The sequence below is a fragment of the Pinus tabuliformis genome, chromosome 5_2, assembly GCF_031772625.1.
Source record: "Pinus tabuliformis cultivar Carrire ecotype Pingquan chromosome 5_2, CPIR1, whole genome shotgun sequence".
NCBI classification, from domain to species: domain Eukaryota; kingdom Viridiplantae; phylum Streptophyta; class Pinopsida; order Pinales; family Pinaceae; genus Pinus; species Pinus tabuliformis.
Window position 1 is genome coordinate 912,210,554 of NC_142306.1, and position 17,531 is coordinate 912,228,084.

Here is a 17,531-nt window from a genome sequence, read left to right on the forward strand (position 1 = left end):
ATGTTATAGTTCTGAGCAGCTCTCACATGTGGATTGAAAGCTGACTTCCGAAGTACACCTTTCGCAGGTGGTTTGATTACTAAGTCTAGATTAGGTTTCTCGATCTTTAGTGGATCGGAACCAGAAGGAGTTGAAGTTGATGGGTTTGAATTAGAAGATTTTACTTCCTTACCACCGACATGATTCTTACTACCATAATCTTGTGATCGTGTCGCAATCCTGACATGGGACATCATCATTATGGGTTCTTTTGAGGCATTTGAGGAAGAACCTATCATCTTACTATCTTGACTACGAAAAGGATCCTTCAAGACAGCAGACGTTTGAGAACCTTTGACGATTTTCACAACCTCAGCTTGATGTGGGTAGTCCCTTGTAAAATGCTCCTCGTCACATATGAGACAAGGATAGTGAGGTTTACGTTTCTCGTCAGTAGATTCAGTTTTATCTGATTTCTCTTTTGAGTTTTTTCTATTTTTCTTCTTCCCCTTCTTTTTACCGCCGGATTTTGATTTGGCCGTAGATGATTCTACGACATGGATATCGGCAGGAATTTTAGCGGAAGTGTCTCCTGTCGGGGAATTTGGTAAAGTTATAATAGGAGAAGAATTCTTTGAAGATTTCTTCTTGCTTTTGGTACTAACTGAACCAATCATACCATCAGTGGCATGAGACCATGAAGGAGCTACAGTTATTTGATTGTGCTTCGGAAGGTCAAGGATTTTTTCATGTAAAGTGCCCGACTGTGTATAAACGAGGTCAAGGTACTGAGCCTGAGCAATTACTTGCTCTTCAGTAACAATCCATGCCTTAGCTACATTCTCAGTGATTTTAGGTAATAATGATTTAACAAACCATTCTGCCAAAATTTTATCTGGAATAATAACTTTCACTAAACGTTGTCGACGTCGTCATTCATGAATATGATCTGAAATATATGTGGACGTTGACTATTTTAATGAAGTTAATAATTCCGTGCCATTGTCATATCTGACAGGCAACTGAAAATGAGTTAAGAAGGAAGTAGCTAACTGACTAAAGTTATAAAAAGAGCCTCGTGGTAACTCAATGTACCACTTGGCAGCAAGACCAATCAGAGTGCATTGAAAAAGACGTAAGCGAATTGAATCTTTGATAATGGAATTGGATGCACACCAGAGGTGATAAGTCATCACATGATTAGACGGATCCTCTCTTGACTTACCCTCAAACTTAGGGATATCACTGGGAAACTTATTAGGCATTGGCGGCTAATACGAAAGATAGTAAATTGGATCATTCGTAAGGCGCAACAAATCAGGTAAATCCAAAGTTACGATAAATGGTAACTGACGGTTGGGGTCTCGAAAACCCTGGGTCACAAAACTAGCCCCAGGAGGAGGATATCTAGGATAACCTGGAATTGGATTTGCATTAGGAATATTATATCCTCTTGGAAAACCAGGATTAACCGGACCAAACTGGGGTTGTTGAGGTTGCTGATAAGTATATCCAGGGTACAGTTGATACTGATAAACTAGGTTTTGAATAGCAGGACTGTATTGGTATTGTCCCTGGTACGGTTGATAAATAAATTGTTGTTGAATTGTGACAATCGTACTTGGACCAGGTTGTCCTACAGGCATCTGAATCGTAGTCTGAACTGTAGGTCCTGAATATGGTAAAGAGGTCTAGGGAGTTGATGCAGGAATAGTAGAAACCGGAGCTGTCGATACTCCAGAAGTAGGTGGGGTTGATTAAACAGAAGCTGCAGTAGTTGCAACAACAGTTTGAGGTGGAGTTCGAGGTGAACTAGGCCCAGGCTCATGAACTACACTAGGTGCAGAAGTTTGAACAGTAAGCTGGACAGGTTGCTGGGTTGGACCAGAAACCAAAGGTTGTCTAGATTGAGATGAAAACTACACATTAGGTTGAAAAATCTGTTGATTTTGAGATGGATCCCACACCATATTCATTCCGAGGTATGGACCCATATAAGGTTGAGCATATTGAGGACCATAACCAGGGTGAGTGTAGGACTGATAATTGAGAAGTACATTTCCAACTCCTTGTACAAATGGTTGAACAGAAGGTGGTTGGAAACCTTGGGTTGGGTACTGACCTTGAGGTTGATAACCTTGAGGCATGTACTGAAACTGGGGTTGACCTTGAGGTACATATTGATACTGGGGTTGACCTTGAGGTATATACTAAGTCTGGGGTTGACCTTGATGTATATATTGAGTCTGGGGTTGACCTTGAGGTATATATTGAGTCTGGGGTTGACCTTGAAGTATGTACTGTTTCGAAGGTATGTACTGTCCTTGAGGTTGCCCCCCAGGCACTATTTGATTACCTTGAGGTTGCCCCCCAGGCGGTAAGTGAGCACCTTGAGGTTACCCCCCAGGCGGTATCTGACTACCTTGAGGTTGACCCCCAGGCAGTAAGTGAGCACCTTGAGGTTGCCCCCCAGGTGGTGTCTGACTACCTTGGGGTTGCGGATTTGGAATAGCACCAGACATCATAAGAATTTATTCTACGCTCGACGGTGGAGTTTCGTTATTTCCAATTGATATCCCATGTTTAATTGGTTGAGGAGATGCTCCTGAAAAAGTACCAGTGAGTGACTGATACCCAAAAGGAACGGAAGGACCTCCATATAAAAATGTTTCCGGTGTTTGGTAAAACATGGATGACTGTTTCGACATATTCAAAGGAGGATAATAACCTCTGGGCATAGGATGGAAAGGAATTCGAGGTGGTGAAGAAGAAAGACACGGACCTTCTAAAAAGTTCATCAATGATACGTACCAAGCGTCACTTCTAAATGGATTGTAGAAGATTGATTCATGCTCCCTAAGTTCTAAAGTTGGTCGATTCTCAAGGAGAGTTGTATCTTCGTCTGGACTAACTAGTTCTTCAATAGAAATGAGTCCAGAAGGAAGATTTTAGGTAATGATACTTCCTATCCTGGGTGAAACAGGACCACTAGAAGTTGGATAAGCAAATCCTGATGATGGAGTAGTAGCAAGTTTAGTTTCATGTTCAGAAATTTCAGGTTCTTCAACTAATTCACTAGTAGGAGAAATACTACCAGTAACTTTGGAAAATGAAAACGGTTCAGAAATATACTCTGTTGCTTGAACTTGATAATCAGGATGTATAATTAAGGAAGATTTTTCAGCTTCCGGTGACCCAACTCTACTATCACTAGGTGATACAAGAGCTCGTAGCCCTTCAAGCTGACTTGGTGTATATTCGGGAGGCTGCCCCCGAAGTCTACGGGATTGTCTCAGTAATTCAGCCACGATTAAATATTTAATTACTTCACACGTAAACAAAGAAAATCTCAATAAAACCACCTAAAGTCTCTAGAGAACCAAACAATTGAATCACACGCCTAAAAATCTAAGAGTCCAAACCACACACAAAAAGTAACTTTTCGTACTGAAAACACTAGTTGGTGATGAAATCCAATGTCGCAGAATTCAATACAGAAATGGCGGTTGGAACAGCTACCTCGACAACCTGCTTAATGAAACAAACCGGGACAAGTTTCTTCACAAACCGTCTCAAGTGAAGAGAAACCCCCAGAGAGTCCAAGTGAGTCTAGTCGACGTCTGCTCCAGGTACAGTGAGACCCATCCTTCACCGTCACATTAGGAAAGAATCTTGAGATTATGGTCATTAAGGTTACCGACAGTAACAAATACAACTGGGGGAACAGTCTACGATCCGATCTACGCGTAAGGGCAGAGTAACAAAGCTCAATCCCCTTGAAGGCTCCTTGAAATGATCAATCCAAGGTTTACCAACAAGTGACCCCAGGCTCCTCGACAATGGTTAATCCAAGGTTTACCGTTTTTAATATGCGCAAATCTTCTATCTTTCCCAAAGAGATGGAATTGATTGTCTCAAAGGTTCGGACATGATCTCGTGATTGACTCCTTTAAGAGGAGCTTCCTAGATTATATCAATTACAATTGGATTTATTTCCTATTGCAAGATACAGCTACTTGTCTATTTTAACTATCTTGGAGAGTTAATTACTCCCTACTCCAAGATACTAGCCTAAGCTATATTGGTGATAAGAGCCCTAGAAATAAAAAGATTGCTAGATCGATTTTAATTAAGTGTTATTTTTATAGGTTGTTTCTTAAGTCAATAGGTATGGAGATGAAACTTTGATGGTGTGAAGACTCGACTCCAAAACACTAAAAAATGCACCTAAAATGATAAACAATTCCTTTTTCCTTTCAATGAATTTCTAGCTAAAAGAAAGAGTTGAGAATGAAATTCTTTGAAAAACAAAACTTTCCTTCAACATATAAATGAAAAGAAAAACTTTTTGTCTTTTTCAATAAACTCAAAACGAGACTACCAATTATGCTCACAAAAAATCCGTTTTCTTTTTCAACACTCAAAACTACAAAAAATAATTCTTTCAAAAGAGATTCTATAATTTCTAGAAAACACTCAAAACGATGAAAATCTAATCTTGAGATCTAAAAACCTGATTGATAAAATCTTCAAATCTTTTTGAGGACGTTTTACTTAGTTATTTAGTCAACTAAGGATTAATTCGTTCAGAATAACAAATCAATCAAAAAACACCCAGCTATGTTTTCTTTTATAAAAATGAAATTCAAAACTTAAAGCAAGTTCGTTCAAAGTTTTACAAAGAGGAAACGAAATCTATTTCTCTCCAAGGACAGATTTCATAAATCAGCCAGACTCATCAAGAAGACAAAAGACACCAGGGTGATCTAAAGCTTCTTAGGCTTCTAATATCTGAGTCACTACAAAGACCAAGCAAAAATCAATCCGGGCATGCAAAGCTTCTAGAAAATCACTTAAAACAAAAATGCCAATGGAACTCACTGACAAGAAACTTTTGACAAGACACGTGTAGATTTGGGAAGAGACTAACAGTCGTAAACAAAACCTAAACCTAACTGGATGAAAATATTTTAGGTTTTTCAAAAATTTGATAGGGTCTGCAGGCTTCCAGTATAACTAGATGTGGTACCACTCTGTGCAGTAAAGTAACAGTGTGGGGATGTCCGCACTTTATTACAAATAGAACGTGTGGTCCTCTTAAAAAAATTCGAAAAAAAAAACAATCCAGAATCTAAAAACTACCCAATCCCACACACGTCAGGCAAAAACCAGAAACAAGAACAAGTTTCTCAAGTCAAAGGCAAAGGAAAAACAAAAACCAAATTCGGTTCCCCAGTATGGTTGCCAATTTGTTGGCCAGATAAATCATTCTTGCGGACAAGACCGATCTCCCTAGTATCAACAGATATCTAGCAACAAGCAGGAAAAGTAAATATACCTTTCTATAAACATATTGCGATTCATTAATAAAAACTAAGAGGTGTTTTAGACCCTACTTTAAGTCCAACGTTAGTTTGTGGCAGCCATGCTTCGACCGTCCGAAAGAGTTTCCTTTTGAGAACCTGCAATCACAAACAAGCACACCTCAAATAACACCTGCATAGCTAATATAATAAATCATGTTCATCATGGTGATCAAGGAATCCATGAAATAAACCATAAAACACAGCTTATTGAGAAAAACAAAATTGATTGTATTAACTTTGAAATAGAAGAACTTTACAACCTTTGGTGCCTTGATGTTGTACAAGCTCTTCCTAGGGTCCAAACAGGAATCTCCTCTACTTTGAAAAGACTCACTCTCTTCCAAATGAGATCAAAAGGTATGTAATCTCTCTTCTCAAAAGCTCAATAAGGAAGACTAAGTTCCAGTAGCATTTCACCTCAAAAATATTCAGATTTCAACCTCCCTAGTAACCAGCCCAATGCTTCATTTTATAGGGCAAAGGAAGGAGGTTACAGGTCCACCTATGAAGGGATAGAGTCCTCCTTCAAAAGGATAATCTCCTCACATCAAGGGGTTAGCTCCTTTAGGTATGGGATGCATGAACCATAAAGGAGCAAACCTGCCACCTCAAGATTCCTTCTAGAAGCTTCCATAAATGAATCAAAGCGAGTTTTTAAGAATGTACTTGCATCTTTTTGACTTTTATAGGGGTCCGCACCCATTACACAGAGACAGAGTGGTCAGGTGCGCAGGGGACATGACCATTAGATGCGGGACTGCAGGTAATGCTAAGAGAAAGTGCGGAACCAGAGTTTTTTAGAGACATTTAAGGTCTTTCTCTTATTTTCAAGGCTTGACATGAAGAACTGAGGTTTAAGACTTGAAAAGGAGGAAAGTACGTGTGGTGATATACTCACATAGACTACAAAATGTCATGGTGACAATTTTTGTGCAACAGATTTCCCCCTAAAGTGCGAAGTCTGTAATAGATAAGGATAGTATTTGTCATCTAAGAAGAGTGAAGTACTTTATCATTTCAAGGATATTCCTATGGATACACCGGTCGGAACCTGTAAAAACATTCAATACAAAATATATATATGTGAAGATATCAACGCTGAGGTAGGCATTCCCATACTCAGATCAAAACTGACTAGAGAACTAACTAAACAGTTCTGATACAGGAATGATTTTGTAATACATCACAGGTATAGACATATGTGGACACAATATGGGCGTAGCCATATGTTTATGAATAGTCCACTGAATAACAAAATTCCTCGTAGCCTGGATGATGGAAGCTAGATCTAGGGTCTTGATTTCTGCTTCCCGAACTAGTACGATTCTATCCATGCGAATGAATGTGTCGAAGTCGAACATGGTAGAAACCACTTGATTACCAGTCAATGATGCAAACTATTAACAAGTGTGAGAGAAACCACTAGTAATGTCAATGGCTCTCAAAGTACTCAGTACAATCCATGAAAGTGAATAAATGAGTTGAAGTCGAACATGTCACATAATCGTTTGATTGAAGGTCAATGATGCAACCTGTCATCGAAGGCGAGAAACCTGCCATTGAGGCATGCAGATTCCAAGGTACTGACAATTTCTAGATCATCTTTCTAGATAATGAGCTGAATTCGATAGAAAGCGATCCGTCATAGGCAAACCCACAACACGAAATAATAGATCAAGTTTGAAGAAATATATTTGGCAAGGACTAACTCAGGGATGGTCAAAGATGGATGAAAAATATTTTGTAGATGAATGGTTTATTTGAACTAACCTCTTGAACACATAACGACATTGCAGATGGTTTGGTGGCAATTAACCCAAAGCTAATACCCAGAAACTGGCTGAAGACTTTCAATATGGTTTGATTAACTATTAGGCAAAGGATTTCCCAATCCAGGTGAACAAAAAGTGTCGTGTTCAAGAGTGATTGAATGATTTTCTAAAACACAAAGTACAACAAAGAAGTTCATTTTTCTCTCTTTTCCCCCACCATTTCTGGCAAGTGCCTCTTTATTTTTGACAAGCTTGAGGAGGATAACATTTTCTTGGTTATAAGCTCATCCTTCGGATGAGTCCAAGTTAGTTTAAATTCGAACCCTAAGAAGGAGTGGTTCATTCCTGTTTAAATTGAACAGGTCCTTTACTGTTGAATTTTAACGAGTCCAGTATAGGAAAAACTCGGTGTTTTTCAATTTTAGGGAGTCAGAAGAAAAACTTAAGGAAACTCCATGGTTGTCCTTTTTTGTAAATTTGTGTCTCCCAAGCCTGAAAAAGCATAAAATAATACTTGGGAGAGTCGCTTGACCATTACGATCAAGGAGTACTTTTCATAATTAGTGGCCTTGATCTGAAAAGGTAAAAAAGCGATCAAAGACACGTCGTTTTATTTCCAATATCGAACTTGAAACGACAAAACTCCAGCAATATTTTCATGTTTACACGGTCAGAAAAGAGCTGTAAGTGGACCGTCTTTTTAATTCCGTTTTAACGAGTTTAAAAAGAAAAAATAGACAATCTTTTCATATTTTACGAGTTAGAAAAGAGCGTAAAGAGGACTCCAATGTTTTTCGTCGAAAATGATCAATTATCCCTGAAAATCCAATATTCTGCACAAAAACTCAGAAAATTATTCATACCTGTTTAAAAAAAATAAAAATGCATCAAAAAGTTACCTTTATAAAGTGGAAAATAAATAAATTAAAAATTCATTTATTCAAAAAAACTTATAAAATGGGCTTTTGTAAATTCATTTTTACCATTTGACTTCAGAGTAAGAAAAAAGAGCTTTTGGGTAAGAAACTTCCTGTGAAGATTGCGGAAACTCCAACTGTTGGAATCGAAAACCGTCAGCTCCAGGTAATCCACATCATCCCAATCTTGCATTTCAAACGTTTAAATTTTTTTTTAGGGCTTTAAAAATTGATTTTTTAACGAAAATTCTGATTAAAATTCCACTCGCGGGGTTCCGTAGGTGCAACATGCGGTCCTCGCGGACCCCGACTTTTTTTCACAAAGAAAAAAGTCAGGGTCCCACACCTGCTCGTAAGGACAAGTGCGAACCTACGCACTGTCCCTAACTAGCGGGTGCGGATACCGCGAAATACGCTTTAAGATTTCAAATTCTTCATTTCTGCCCAAAAATTTTGAACTAAAATGTTCTAATCCTCCTTTTATTACAACGGTGGATATACAAAATGCTCATTTGGTGGGAACGGGAGCACGAAGACGTGGACCTAGCTGCATTACTTCATCCGCCTTCAATACAGGCATTAAAAGCATGCAGACTATTTAAATTCTGGGCCATACCCGGCACGAGGGCTCAGGTAGACTTCTTGCAATGGATGGTGGACAGGTGGAGTACACAGGACCAATGTTTCATTATTGGTGGCCACCAGCTCGAAATCAAGCTAAAGGACATGTACTTCTTGTTTGGTTTTCCCAAGAGAGGTGAAGGACTATCTCTATTCAGGAATAGGCCAGGTGGCCAGTCTGTCGCTAGTCTCTAACTAGAGTTTTGTAATGACCAAATAGCGGACAAATGGATTGATATTAAAACTATCTCCCGTCAAGAACTTAAAGTGATTGCATTTACTGTCACCAAGCTCTGTGGGAGCGCAACATTGCATGTAGCTATCAGATCCTAGATGTGAATGGCAGTATACTGTTACCGAGGCACCGTCTTCAACTGGTGTGAAGCTGTGTTGGTGAATGTAAAAGGCCAACTGACTAGAGAAAAGAATGGGAAACTAAAAAACTTTGGATATGGTTTCCTGGTTGTCAGCTTTGGTCTAGAGAGGGTCCCGATGTTGGTCCCACAACAACTTTCCGTTGAGGATGGACTTCCTCGAGAGCCTAGGATTATGCGCTGGGTTGTAGTGATGGCCTGTCATCCTGAGGAGGGTACAGAGGTTGTCCGATTTCCGCCAGAGTATTTTCGTTGGTTGGGAAACCAACTTTTCATGATTCAGGATTTTCCATATGCTAGGATGGATTATCGTGGTGATCCAGACATGGCTCTTCCACCAGGAGAGCAATGGGATGATTCAGGTAAAATCATTTTCAACACTTTCTAAATTAAAAAAAAAAAATTGTTTTTTTTTTAAATCATCCAAAACTGATAGTAAAAAGTTTTAAATGTAGATGTGGGTCCACGACGACCAGCCACTCTCCAACCCTATGAGAGAAGACACCCAGCTGCCGCAGCACTGACCCCACAAGACCCATCTATAGAGACCCTAACCGAATTGGAGAATCATCTAGAGCGTTTGACAACAGACATTCCAGAGACTAGCATAGATGATATTCCTCTTAGGTTACAGCGCTATGTGATTGGGGCCCTAGGACCTTTTAGGAGATTCCTTTGTCGGGTGGCTCGAGTAGTGGTTTCTTATCGTGATCATCATTAGTGATGGGATGATCGCCTTTATAGACTCATACGGCATTTTATATATTTTTGTACTATCATTTTTGCCGATCATAAGGTGTTTTTCAACCTATGATTGGAGACGATGTATATTTGACACACTCTTATGCTACGATATATCATTATTACTAGCTATCTTGTAAAACATGTTATGGAATGTTTTTAAATTTACTGTCTTGATTATTGTAAATGTCTATTTAACATTCGAGAAGCAACTCCATCTACTAATGTATTTAAATATCTTAGAATATGTTGATATTTAATATAGTCAAATTCACGTTCCAAGAGATGAACTCTCAAAAAAAATCTTAAAACACTGGATTTCTAATGGCATAAACTCTATTAAGCTGTAATACAATGGGTTCAGAATCTAACCTAACAATCAAACTCTGAATCCCAAATGAAATGGATTCAGATAATAACTCAATCACTGCACTATACTCTGCAATGTTGTTTGTTGTTTGACCGAGGCTTACCCCATGCATAGATACTAACTCATCAGAGGGTGAATAGATAACCAAGCTGCGGAAGAAATGTTCCATGTACTACGACAAGCGCCATCAACAAAACCAATGTATGTTTGAAGAGACGTCGACATATGCAATATCAAGAGTAAAATCAAGATAAGCAGGAATAAGGATAAAAGAACTCTCTAAACTAGGCACACATTTCTAATCTAAACACACAAGCTAGAAAGAAACTAATCTAACAAAATTCTCCACACCAAACTTTAAGCATAATATCTCTTCAGATAAAGCCCATTTCTAGGTCTACCTAAAGAGACACCATCAAAATATTCCAATTCATAGGCCCCTTTTGCTATCTTTCGCTTAACAATATACGGACCATGCCACATAGGTACAAATTTTCCAACCCCTAGCTTATCGTTTGCTTGATCATATAATAAGACTAGATCTCCTTCCGAAAAATTGCAAGGTGTAACATTTCGATCGTACTAAGCTTTTATTCGTTTGGCATGAGTCTCGATTGCTAATGCAACATCACGTCGATTCTCATCTAGATGAGCTAAGTACAATAAATGTTTCTCCTCTTCAGAAGTGGCTGGTAGTAATTCTATGGCTATTTGCAATGACGGAATTTCGCATTCAATGGGTAACACTACTTCCAAACTGTAGACCAGTTGAAAAGGAGTGAAACTAGTTGATTTTTTTACTAAGGTTCGATATGCCCAAAGCACTGAAAATAACATGTTATGCCAATTCGACCTATGAATCCCAATGATTCGTTGGATCATAGTGACTAGAACTTTATTGATTGCTTCAACCAGACCATTAGCCTGTGGGTAATATGGAGTAGAACTATCGTGACGCAGGCCAAGATGATCTGTTAGTTCAGTCATCATGATGTTTCGAAAATGACTCCCATGATTAGTAATAATCGCTTGAGGAACACCAAATCTAGCAATTATATGATTGAAAATGAAAATTGCAGTAGTTTTGCTGTCTACTGAAAATGTCTGGCATTGCCTCGGTCCACTTGGTAAAATAATCTACCGCAAGGATGATATACGCATGCCCCCCGGCCGAGTGAGGGTTACATGTAATAAATTCGATACCCCACTTTGTGAAAGGACCAACGACAATTATAGGGTGGAGAGGAGCAGGTGGAGTATGCATCTTACGATAAAAAATTTGACAATTGTGGCATTTCTGAACTGCATATATACAATCTTTAAATAAGGATGGCCAGAAATAACCAGTGCACAATATCTTTTGGGTTGTGGGATACCTAGACATATGACCGCCACATTCTCTTGAGTGATGGTCATTCAGAACCTTTTCAGCTTCTTCATGAGTTAGACAACATCGGAAAATAGGATCCGCCCCACGATGATAGAATGTATCTCCAATAATATTGTATTATTGGGATTGGAAACGTATTTTCCTTCGCTGAGATCGTGAAATTTCAGGCCGAAAAGATTGGGTTTGGAGATAGATAATTATATCTCCATACCATGGATCAAGAGTACTGATAAGAAACAAGGATTCATCTGCAATGGGTTCTTTGGCCACAGTTTCAGTGTCAGTACGTGGGAAGTCACACATCAGTTCTGCAAAAACCAAAGATTTCTTTGCCTTGGCTTTTTCAAATTCCAAGTAAAATTCCTGCAGGATAACTATCCATTTGGAATAATTTCCCCCTAGCAATTTTTTGGTCAAAATATAGATCATAGGGTTACAGTCAGAAATTACCGTGGTTTTAAGTAATAAGATGTAATGACGAAATCTTTGGACAGCTTGAACAGCTGCCAAGGCCAATTTCTCCACATGCGAATATTTAAGCTCAGTCGGATTGAGAGTTCGAATAAGATAGTAAATCACACGTTCACTGTTGAATTCATCTTCCTGAACTAAAACCATCCCAATGGTGGAATGAGAAGCGGCGAGGTACAAGAAGTAATCCTGGTTGTAGTTGGGAGGATGCAATAACGGTGCATGCGTCAACGTGTGTTTAAGTGCATCAAAAGATTTGTCAGCTATCTCATCCCAAAAGAATGGAGTGTTCTGTTTCAACAACCTGGTAAAACCTTTTGCTATCTCAGCGTAGTTAGGAATGAAACGACTTAAAAAGTTTGCTTTCCCTTGCAAACTTTGGAGTTGGCGAAGATTTGAAGGAGGAGGTAATTTGACAATAGCTTCAACCTTCTAGGGATCTACACAAATGTCGGCTTTCGAAACAACAAATCCCAGTAAATGACCCATTTCTATACAAAACACAAATTTGTGTGGATTCATCCTAATTCGATAATGCCTACATCTCATAAAAATTGCTCGTAAATGAGTGAGATGATCAGCTCTACGTAATGAATGGGCAGGTAAATTATTGAGATAAGGCTGCACAATGTGCTTGATGTCATGAAATGCGTAAGACATAGCCCTTTGAAAAGTTACTCCGGCGTTCTTCAATCCAAAAGGCATTTTGCAATAAGAAAATGTCCCCCATGGACAAATGAAAGCCGTTTTTGGTTGATCAGCAGGGAGTATGTTGATTTGATTGTAACCGGAAAAACCATCCATAAAGGAGAACATTTCACTACCGGCACAATCATCAATAATTTGATCGATATAGGGGGTTGGATAATTGTCTTTAGGACAAGCTCGATTAATATCCCTATAATCGATACATATTCTTATCGTTCCTTGCTTTTTGTTAACAGGAACAATATTCGATACCCAATCCGTTAAGGGAATTGGATAAATGAAACCTGCTCGAAGTAATTTCTCAACTTCAGCTTTAATAGCAGCAACTTTTCACGGGTGTATCTGACGCAAACGTTTCCGAACAGGTTTAGCATCCGGGTAAGTTTTAATTTCATGGACAGCAATTTATGGATCGATTCTTGGCATTTATTCATATGACCGGGCAAACACGTCGCAAAATTCTTGAAATGGGGCTTTATAAGTTTGGATTTCATCGTACGTAGAGGAAGCACCCATATGAATGTTTTCAATAATTCCGGGTTTAACTGAAATGTCGATGGGAACTGTTCGAGAGATATTTCCCAAATTTAACTCAGAATCAGGATGTTGCAATGGATTCTGCGGTTCTTTGACATAATATGCGGTAAAAATAGATGAAAAATCATTTTCAAAATGATCGAGCTCAGGTAAAAACGAAGATCGATGATGAAGGTCTTCCCATGGTAAATCGTCAACAGACATAAGCTCACGAATTTGCTCATCAGTGTGAACGGGATCAAAAACTGTTGTTGAATCTGAGGTTGATATTGAAAGTGATTCCCCATGGACCACATTCATTGGATCAGATTTGGTTGAACAAGAGTCGAAAAACGATTGTATAGCCTGATATGCAACTTCAAAGGGACTCAAAGGCATGGCATCACCAAAAGAGTCCACCTCAGAATCGGAAGGAATGATCGAAGGATCATCAAAAGCTATGGTGTTTGATGAAATCATATGAATAGCTGCACAAGAAGGCGATATGTTAGGAGGAGGAAATGAAAAAGTTCCTAGCAAACCAGAATCTTTAACCAAACCTACCCCAACATCCTTCTGAGGGATAGTTGTTTTACCGACATGTTGAATACTATCAGAAGATGCCGGGTCGGATGAAAAATAAGTCAACTGATCTATTGTAATGATCTTTCCATTATGAGGAAACTTAATAAGCCGAAATACCGATGAAACAATAACAGTCATCGCGTAAGACCAACTGCAACCTAAGAGAAGGTTGTAATCTAGAGGGGCATCAACCACTTCCACATCTAGATTAATAGTTTTTCCTTCAACCCCTATAGGTAAATCCTGCAAAATGCCATAAGGATGAAACCCTCGGCCATCAAAAGCCTTTAGAATCATCGGGGATTGATTGAGTGTAGGAGAGCCAAGTGATCTCCAACACTGGATCAACATAATACATGTAGAAGCTCCCTCATCAATCACAGTCCTGAAGCAAGGTCTATTTTTGACTAACACTGGAATCTGGAAAGCCATTTGATGAGGGAGACAAGGTGTACTATTCTCTAAATCGAAGATTATAAGGTTCGAATCCTGAATATCAACAGCTCCTATAGCTGACAATAGTAATTTACGCTGTTCTGGACATGATTGCAGCACCTCCAAAGCCGACATTGCTGAAGGGGAAATAGCTAAGTCTTCAACAATGTTATAGTTCTGAGCAGCTCTCGCATGTGGATTGAAAGCTGACTTCTGAAGTATACCTTTCATAGGTGGTTTGATTACTAAGTCTAGATTAGGTTTCTCGATCTGTAGTGGATCGGAACCAGAAGGAGTTGAAGTTGATGGGTTTGAATTAGAAGATTCTGCTTCCTTACAACCAACAAGATTCTTACTACCATAATCTTGCGATCATGTCGCAATTCTGACATGGGACATCATCATTATGGGTTCTTCTGAGGCATTTGAGGAAGAACCTATCATCTTACTATCTTGACTAGGAAAAGTATCCTTAAAGACAATGGGCATTTGAGAACCTTTGACGATTTTCGAAACCTCAGCTCGATGTGGGCAGTCCCTTGTAAAATGCTCCGCGTCACAGATGAGACAAGGATAGCAAGGTTTATGTTTCTCGTCAGTAGATCCAGTTTTATCTAATTTCTCTTTTGAGTTTTTTTTATTTTTCTTCTTCCCCTTCTTTTTACCTCCAGATTTTGATTTGGTTGTAGATGATTCTACGACATGGATATCGGCAGGAATTTCAGCGGAAGCGTCTCCTATCGGGGAATCTGGTAAAGTTATAATAGGAGAAGAATTCTTTGAAGATTTCTTCTTGCTTTTGGTACTAACTGAACCAATCATACCATCAGCGGCATGAGACCCTGAAGGAGCTAGAGTTATTTGATTGTGCTTCAGAAGGTCAGGGATTTTTTCATGTAAAGTACCCGACTACGTATAAACAAGGTCAAGGTACTGAACCTGAGAAATTACTTTCTCTTCAGTAACAACCCTTGCCTTAGCTACATCCTCAGTGATTTTGGGTAATAATGATTTAACAAACCATTCTGCCAAAATTTGATCCGGAATAAAAACTTTCACTAAACGTCGTCGACGTCGCCATTCATGAATATGATCTGAAATATATGTGGATGTTGACTATTTTAATGAAGTTAATAATTCAGTGCAATTGTCATATCTGACAAGCAACTGAAAATGAGTTAAGAAGGAAGTGGCTAACTGACTAAAGTTATAAAAAGAGCCTCGTGGTAACTCAATGTACCACTTGGCAGCAAGACCAATCAGAGTGTGTTGAAAAAGACGTAAGTGAATTGAATCATCGATAATGGAATTGGATGCACACTAGAGGTGATAAGTCATCACATGATTAGACGGATCCTCTCCTGACTTACCCTCAAACTTAGGGATATCACTGGGCAACTTATTAGGCATTGGAGGCCAATAAGGAAGACAGTAAATTGGATTGTTCGTAAGGCGCGACAAATCAGGTAAATCCAAAGTTTCGATATACGGTAACTGGCAGTTAGGGTATCGAAAACCCTGGGTCACAAGACCAACCCCAGGAGGAGGATATCCAGGATGACCTAGAATTGGATTTGCATTAGGAATATTATATCCTCCTGGAAAACCAGGATTAACCAGACCAAACTGGGGTTGTTGAGGTTGTTGATAAGTATATCCAGGGTACAGTTGACACTGATAAACTGGGTTTGAACAGCAGGACCATATTGGTATTGTCCCTGGTAGGGTTGATAAGTAAATTGTGGTTGACTTTTGATAACCATACTTGGACGAGGTTGTCCTACAGGTATCTGAACCGCAGTCTGAACTGTAGGTCCTGACTGTGGTAAAGAGGTATGAGGAGTTGATGCAGGAACAGTAGAAACCAGAGCTGTCGATACTCCAGAAGTAGGTGGGGTTGATTGAACAGAAGCTGCAGTAGTTGCAGCAACAGTTTGAGGCGGAGTTCGAGGCAAAGTAGGCCCAGGTTGATGAACTACACTAGGTACAGAAGTTTGAACAGTAGACTGGATAGGTTGCTCGGTTGGACCAGAAACCAAAGGTTGTCCAAATTGAGATGACAACTGCACATTAGGTTACAAAATCTGTTGATTTTGAGATGGATCCCACACCATATTCATTCTGGGGTATGGACTCATATAAGGTTGAGCATATTGAGGACCATAACCAGGTTGAGTGTAGCACTGATAATTGAGAAGTACATTTCTAGCGCCTTGTACAAATGGTTAACCAAAAGGCGGTTGGAAACCTTCGGTTGGGTACTGACCTTGAGGTTGATAACCTTGAGGCACGTACTGAAACTGGGGTTGACCTTGAGGTACATATTGATACTGGGGTTGACCTTGAGGTATATACTGAGTCTGGGGTTGACCTTGAGGTATATATTGAGTCTGGGGTTGACCTTGAGGTATATACTGAGTCTGGGGTTGACCTTGAGGTATATACTGAGTCTGGGGTTGACCTTGAGGTATATATTGAGTCTGGGGTTGACCTTGAGGTATGTACTGTCCCAAATGTATGTACTGTCCTTGAGGTTTCCCCCCAGGTGATATCTGATTACCTTGAGGTTGCCCCCTAGGCGGTAAGTGAGCACCTTGAGGTTGCCCCCCAGGCGATATCTAACTACCTTGAGGTTGACCCCCAGGGGGTAAGTGAGCACCTTGAGGTTGCGTTTTTGGAATAACACCACACATCATAAGAATTTCTTCTACGCTCAACGGTGGAGTTCCGTTATTACCAGTTGATATCCCATGTTCAATTGGTTGAGGAGATGCACCTGAAAAAGTACCAGTGAGTGACTGATACCCAGTAGGAATGGAAGGACCGCCATATAAAAATGTTTCTAGTGTTTGGGAAAACATGGATGACTGTTTCTACATATTCAAAGGAGGATAATAACCTTTAGGCATAGGATGGAAAGGAATTCGAGGTGGTGAAGAAGTAAGACCCGGATTTTTAAGAAGTTCGTCAATGATACGTACCAAGAGTCACTTCTAAATGGACTGTAGAAGATTGATTCACACTCCCTAAGTTCTAAAGCTGGTCGATTCTCAAGGAGAGTTGTATCTTTGTCCAGAATAACTAGTTCTTCAATAGAAATGAGTCCAGAAGGAATATTTTGTGTAATGATACTTCCTATCCTGGGTGAACCAGGACCACTAGAAGTTGGAGAAACAAATCCTGATGATGGAGTAGCAACAGGTTCAGTTTCAGGTTCAGAAATTTCAGGCTCTTCAGCTAATTCACTAGTAGGAGAAATACTACCAGTAACTTCGGAAAATGAAAT